A 7,839-nucleotide genomic window follows, 5' to 3' on the forward strand; every position below is an offset into this window, starting at 1 on the left:
TCATCTTTCATCAGGAAACAGCTGGAGGAAGGAAATTGAGTGCAGTGTGTATTAACGGAATTGAAGCTGGGCTGGAGGGAGCTTGCAAGTGTATTTTGTTCAGGAGACCCAGTCTTCCTTAAAGTAATCTTCATGGGTACAGAGAGGGGCAATTGTCCTGTTCGCTCTGGGCCAATGAGAGAAGATGACTAGTATATCATAAATTCTTAGTAAAAAGTTATCTGTAGAAGGCGCATGTGAGAATAAGGAATAGAAATACGTTAAGTGCTCGAGGTCATTGGCCCACTGGCACCTAGGAAGTCATCTGAATGTTGAACAGGCAGCAAACACTGAGGTGGCAGAAGTACCTAAGCTCATTTTAACATGTAAGTCAGTCTTCCTTTCACACAGAGACTGGCTCTTTAACGGGGAAGCAGAGCCATAAAGATCAAATATTTTTTCTCTTGTTGAGCTTGGATGTTTCTGCTTATCTCTAACAAACCCACTGCTTAGTTTCTTTGCTTCTAGGTTCTGCTCAGAGCTCTACATTCAAGGCAGAGTGCCTTGAGAGGTTAGGCTGAGAGAGGTCCTTTTGAGTCCCAGCCTGACTAACTTAAGGTACTGAGCAGCATTAAAGCGACCCCCCTCAGAGCAATACCCTGATTCTGGGGGTGAATGAATCCAACTGAAATTAATGGGTCTTCACTGATGTGGAACTGGCTGCAGAACTGCATGTTCACATGAAGGTCTTCTGCTTAGAGATAGCAATTGTGCCGGTTTCTCACATAGAGAGAAGGGGAGGGGAAGATTTCTAACATATGTGAGGGCTCTACGAGTAGCATATGTTTTATATATTGGATTTAGGATGATGAATGCATTCCTTTGTGTGTGTTGGCAGGATTTTATTTTAGACATGTGGTGTATGGTATCTCAAATATTACATGACTGGATGTAAAAATACTGTATAGTGACAATTAGGATCACAAACTTGGTATATATGCCGATGATCTCTCAATTATATTAATTACATATATGTAGAGCTTCCATATAATCATGGGAGTCCCTCGATCAAATGTGTTTTCGTGCTTTCTGTCAGCCCTGTTAGTGAGGCTAGGATAAAGAATATGTTAGTAACTCAGTGTTCCTCCCCACGCCCGGAATCTGAAAGAACGGAAAACGACGTTGCTGATAACGTGAACAGTAACATTAGTCCCTGATTATTTTATCATTACTTTAATAGCATGTGCAGCCATTATGCCGATACAATTTTGAGTGTGGTTTCAAGAGCAGCAAAACGCTGATCATTCGGTTTTATCCGGAGGTGGAGAACTACTCCTAGCACGAGGCCGCTGGTAGGAGTGATGTGTTGTGCTCTTTGCCCTGCCCTGCTGCTGGGCTCAGCCCAGGGCGCTGAGTTACTCAGCAGCCCTTGCCGCACTCCGGCTGCCTGCGTTACAGGTAAGCGGCTACCGCGACAGTGCTCCCTGCGGGGTGGCGACAGTTCCCAGTGCCACCTAGTGGTGTTCTTCCTGCAAACAACCGGAGAAAGAGACGCAGAACGGAATTTCATCTCCCTGGATGATTTCCCACTAGCGTGGTAAATCCTTCCTATGTGAAATGGTTAAGAAACTGTAATAGGTATTGGTCTAAGCTCAGGGGCAGACTCAAAAAGTCTCCCTTTTTCTACCCGTGCATGCTCCTCTGCCCTTGCATGGGCCCTGAGGTATCACTGGGATTAGGGAAAGGCTGAAGGAATGGGAAATTGGAGGGATCAGAAACATCTCACAGTGCGTCAGGGGATGCTTATTTTCTGGGTGCGCAGTGCTATTTTCTGTGTACACGGTGCTATGGTGTCTCCGTACGCTCTTTCCATCCTTGTCTTGTTCTTTGTTAGGGTCTAGAAGGTAGGCTAGCTGAAAAAAAAGGCTGAGCGTTGCCTACTTTCCTTTACCTGAAATTTTTAATGCATTCATTTAACTTGATGAAGCAAACAGCAACAAAAGCTCAATTCTTTTCCTCCTGCTCTTACCCCTCCCTCCCCACCATTCTGCAAAGGCCTCTCTTAAAAGCTCCCTTTTACATCTCACAGGCATATGTTTCAATTTTCACTTGCTGGGTGTGATATTTGGTAACATACGGATGAGTCATATTAATAACTTATTGAATCAAAACATAAACTGCCCTCAATCATTGCTAGATGTGCTGTGGCCTTTATTCTTGTGGTAGCACCTGTCCAGTCTTAATCACACTGTGCTGTTTACTGCACCTGGGATTTTCTCAAATGTGTTAGACCTAGAAACTTCATCAGTTCTAGCTCCAGCAGGAATAACTCTACTCTGATTTCCTGAAATGAATTTTCATTTCAGGCCAAGAAAGGGCTATGAAAATCCTTTAACACAAAACATCTGATAAGTCTCTTTCTAGAGCAACAAGCAATGAAAACTGTGGGATCCATTTAAGTAATATTTTTACTTTCAAAATAAAATATTGGCAAAATATAATCAAAATGTTAAGAAAACAAACAGTGAAACTGTGTGTCAACATAGCCACATCTGCTATAAACAATATGGGAGTATTGCTCTGCTGTAAATTGCTATCATTTTCCAAGCCATAGAACACCATGAAACCTGTCATGAGATAAGACTGGAGTCATCTCATCTCATATGACCAAGTCAGAAGTCCTATCCTACAGTAAAGTCTATAATTTTGCCTACGTAAAATGCTTCTGCCAGAATATAGTGATTCCCAGATCTTACTCACAATGAGATTTCAGCCTCTTCTAAGTCTCCTCTCACTGTTTCATGGCCAAGATGGCACCGAACTGCTTCTCCAGTAGGAAAAAAAAGATTCAGTGATGAATTCCTGCGGGTGTAAGAGCAAAGGAGTTCATTTTCTCCAGAAACACTTGACTTTTATTGGATTATGAGTTCCATCACTGTCCAGGAAAACATCCTTAGTCCATGTCCTCATTTTGGTTACTTTCTTCCTAGCTGACCAGATTGTTCTTAGGAGAAGCTGTACAGGAAGCCCTACAGCACTATCCCTGCCAATGCTGAGAGAAAGGCAGGAGCCAAGTGGTTGGTGCATTAATGCTTACAGATGTATTGCACGTGATTTTCCACCAAGTAAATGTTGAATCATTATTCTAGGACAGACTAAGGTATATAAGAGCCATTTGAGAACCTAGAAGGGCAACCAGCCCTTTTGGTAATAGAGAGACTCCTAACCCTGAGAGTCAGCTTGGAGTCTGATTCGCAGCTGGCAAATCAAAAAGGCCCAGGAGGAAGGAAAGAGAGATCAAACATGGTATTGTTTAGATGGAGGAAGCTTCTCTCCTGAGAAGAACAGGATGACATTTCTGTTGGGTATCAAAGAGGCAGAGTGGGTTATTGCTGTCCTGATTTTTTGCAGGGTGGCGTTGCCATGTTCCTTCATTTGATGATGATTTGCACACAAAGGAATCTATGGTATGTATCATCCTGCTGGCAAGAGGCAGAGCCAGCATGGTTCTATACAGGCTGTGTAACTTTACTCAATGGTTGTTTACTAGCTGTGCCTAACCAAACACATAACAGTCTGTTCTAACCAGGGTTAATATTTACTTTGCTTCTGTTTCCCTTTTTCAATTTTTTATTGGAAGAGATTTTTTTTTCTTTTGGCTGTTGTAAAGCTTTGTTAAGCTGTGGGAGGTGGTCATTGTAGTATCTTGTTGAAACATCCCTGGGAATATATTTTAAGACAAATTCTTATTATATTAGTTTCTACTGGATTGAAGTTTCTTTGTGTTTTGTACTACTAGAGCCAGTTCTTGTTTTCATAACGATATTGCTACAGTTCAGGACATAGAGCCAATGGAGTTTAGTCTAGATTTTCATTTTTAGGGTTTTCTTTAACGCTTTCATTTACACAAAGGGAAGAGGAACAATTTCTCGGTGGGCAGCAAAGCCGTTTCCATTTAGAATGGGGTATTCCTAGCCTTAGTCTGTGAACTGCAATCTTTCCCAAGGAGGAATATATTGCCTTCTTTTTGTGTGGAAGTGCACTCAGCCCTGACATTAGATACATTTCTGTTCTCTTTCATTATAGCAGACATCTAAACCCGTTGCTGATTTAACAGTACTAGACAGATGAGTCTCATCTTTATTCTGCAAAACAAGTCATATCTCTTTTAAAAAGATCTGTTTTTATGGGGAAAAGCCCACTCCTTTCCTTCCTCTCTCCTTTGAGCTTGTTCTTCCATGATAAAGTGTTGAGTGCAGAATGTTCAGCAATGCCGAACTCAGGCAACTGATGTGGTAGAATAAAAGTTCAAGAGATCACTTCCCCTATTTACCCACTATTTAGGTAGTAAGAAGACACAGATAGTACATTTGGGAAATGCTTTCTTCACCAAGGAAGCCTTTTATTTATGGCCTTTAAACCAATGATATAAAAATTCCCCAAAACAAAACAAAAAAAGCCCCAAACAAGGTTCATTTCCTAAATACTAAAATGAACCCAAAATTTCCTCTGACTAGGCTCCTGGAGTGTTCTAGAAATGTCAATAGGACAGGAGTAGTAAGATGCTATCAAAGAAGACCACTGAGGTAAGTGCTTTTGAACAACAGTCCAGGGCACTATTGCAAGTGTTGTGGGTTAACCCCGCCAGGCAGCTAAGCCCCACACAGCCGCTCGCTCACTCTCCCCCAGTGGGATGCGGGAGAGAATCAGAAGGATAAAAGTGAGAAAGCTTGTGGGTCGAGATAAAGGCAGTTTAATAGGTAAAGCAAAAGCTACACACACAAGCAAAGCAGAACAAGGAATTCATTGCAGGCAGGTGTTTAGCCATTTCCAGCAAAGCAGAGCTTCATCACATGAAATGGTTACTTGGGAAGACAAATGCCATAACTCTGAATGACCTCGCTTCTTCTCTCCCCAGCTTTTATTGCTGAAAGTTACATCATTTGGTATGGGATATCCCTTTGGTCAGCTGGGGTCAGCTGTCCCAGCTGTGTTGCCTCCAAACTTCTTGTGCACCCCCAGCCTGCTCATGGGCAGGGCAGTGCGAGGAACAGAAAAAGCCTTGATTCTGGGTAAGCACTATTCAGCAAACTTCAGTGTGTTATCAACACTGTTTTGGTCACAAATCCAAAACATAGCACCGTATGAGCTGCTACAAAGAAAATTAACTCTATCCCAGTCAAAACCAGTACAGCAAGGCTTGTGATTGCCATCAAGAGAACTGAAGGAACAGATGTCCATGAATGCTATGTATCACCTCTCAGAGAATCAATTTGGATGTCTTTCTGAATGGTGAAAGATGCAGTAGGTTTGGAAACCAAAGGATCATCCAGGAGCACCACAGAGCCAGTTTCTGGAAGGACTGCTGCTGCAGTCCTGCTGCACACCAAAGCTCCAGTTGGAAAGGAGTTAGCCCAGGGCTAAAACCCAGTACATATAGATTGTTCTTGAATAACGTTATCAAGCAGAATTGCCCCACGTAGGAGAATTAATCCAGCCTAAGAAAAGGCATATCAGCTGCAAAGGAATAACCTAACTGAATCTAGAAGATGATCTGCTGTCATAGCGAGAGTTTAATCTTTAATGATGAGGTCATTCCAGAGTGACTACAGCAGGTACTGATGGGATCTGAACCCCTAAGTGACAAGTAGGTTTCAAGTAATCATTTCAGGGGGCTAACTTCGGCCATATTCACTCCAGAATTTTAACTTCAGAAGGCTCAGCTGTCAAGGCAAAAATGCAGCATCTGAAACCAAAGTTTTAAAATGCCTTTTTAAATTATTTTTATCTAGCACATAGTGGTTCATGAAGAAAGAAATGATGTGCTTTCCCTGGGCTCTCTTGATGTAGAATTTTATTCTGTAGCAAAGATTGTGGTTATCGGTGCATGTTGCTGAGGATGTTTATTAGATATTATCAGCTTCACATACAAGAAACAACCTTTGCTCCTACTTATTTTTGTGCGAAAAATGATAGTACACAATGATTGCTAGTCATCAGTATTCTTTTCTGACAGGTTGGTCATGTAGCACGCCTTAAAGAGATGCTTTTGCTTAAAGGAGAATTCAAGTGTATATATCCAAGTGTGACCTATGGCATGGTGGAAAACAAACAGGAATTCAAAAAGGAGGTAGGACTTTCCAATTTGTGTTATCCCTGAAAGCTATATGGATAATTAATGCTTTTTCAGGGATTGTACGTGAAGGTTGGTTTATTACAATTTTTTTCATAACATAATAGATTAATTGTCTAGAAGTTGAAAGGAAGATTCTATCAACTGGTGATGTGAATGCAGGTATCAAGTGATGCAATACTGCCAAATTACTTTTGTGTTTAAAACACTTTTACACTTTCTAAGAGTTTGTATCTTCTGAAATTTGTGGTGGTAGTTTGAAAAAAAAGAAGGAAAAGATAATAAAAGGTAATAAAAATTAGAACAGCTGCTACTGTTCTTGTTCAATGTGCTAAGGATACTAATGGATTAATGTTAGACATAATGATTTTACATTTAGAAGATGACTTGCTGCAGTTTCAAAATCAGTCTTTCCTGTTAAATTTGATCTTTTGTCAGTTTATTTAATCTGTACCATATAAAACAGCAGTAACAATCAACAGGGTGCAGATTAGAACGTGGTAAGCGTGTTTCCCAGGAGCCTTGGAAAATACTGCCAAAGCCTGAAACTCAATACACATCTTAGAGCCTATAACTGTGCTTAGGCAATGAAGCCTTCAGTATTATTCAGGAGACCTGATACTTAATTTTGTGTGTTTGGTTTTTGGAATGTCAATGTTTTGTGCCTAATTAGTAAACTAACTCCTTTCAATTCTAAATTCTGCTTATTTGTTCCATTCACTTTAGGCTATTTGCTGAGAACCACATTTTAGTAGCTATCAAGCTGGATAGGGAGTTAAGTTTATGGCAGCTTTCATGAAACAACTTCCCTTCAAAGCCTGTGGTAACACTGTTGATTGTCCTAAATGGCATTTGGCTCCTTTGGCCAGTCTGTCTTCTTTGCAGATATAACACGAGATGCAAGGCAGACAAAGCAGATAGATAGATTTATGTAATGTACACCTAGAAATATTTCCACCTGGAGCGCATGGGGTTATCCTAACCCCCAGAGTAAAGACTGTTACTTCAGTGCCCCCCCACGTCCTCACTCTTTCCACCTGAGCCTCCTGCTGCAATGTTAGCACAGACATTTTTATGGTCCATTCCCTTCTCCACAGAGGGATGAATGGGAATCAATAGCAAGCCCTTTCTCAGTTAAATGGATTTCATCAGACAGTATAAATTTAGTCTTAATTGAATGTTTCATGGACACTATTTGGGTTTCAGGAAACTTGGACCAAAATGCCATGTTTCTGGACAAAATGCTGCGTACCAGCTGGTTTGCTTGTGCTCCCGGAAACCTTCTAGTGGTCTGATAACCTTGCTCCAAGGAGCCTCACAACCAGGGATCATGTTCTTGTCTTCATACTGAATACTTTGAGAGCCTCAGCTCAGTGAGGACTCTGAGACTTCTAGGCTATTCTTACCACAGCATGGGAAAGGAGCTAAAATGTTCCTTATGTCCAAATGTCCTGAGTTGCTCCTAGTATAGAGCAGCATAGGGAACCCCTGGAGATGGACAACACATCCTCTTTTCCCCCACATTAAAAAAATAAATTAAAAAAGAATGTTTTTCCACATTAAAAAGTTACTTTTAAGAATGTTTTGTGTCCACAGGAATCTTTGAAATGTCAAATTTTCATACTCAGCTGGAATTAAGACTTGGGAGAGTTTTAAGCACTAGCCAGTATGGTTCTTGTGAAATAACACATTCTCAGCACTGAGACATGATAAACTCTGCTTTTCAC

This window comes from Mycteria americana, chromosome 6 (genome assembly GCF_035582795.1).
Source record: "Mycteria americana isolate JAX WOST 10 ecotype Jacksonville Zoo and Gardens chromosome 6, USCA_MyAme_1.0, whole genome shotgun sequence".
Lineage (NCBI taxonomy): Eukaryota > Metazoa > Chordata > Aves > Ciconiiformes > Ciconiidae > Mycteria > Mycteria americana.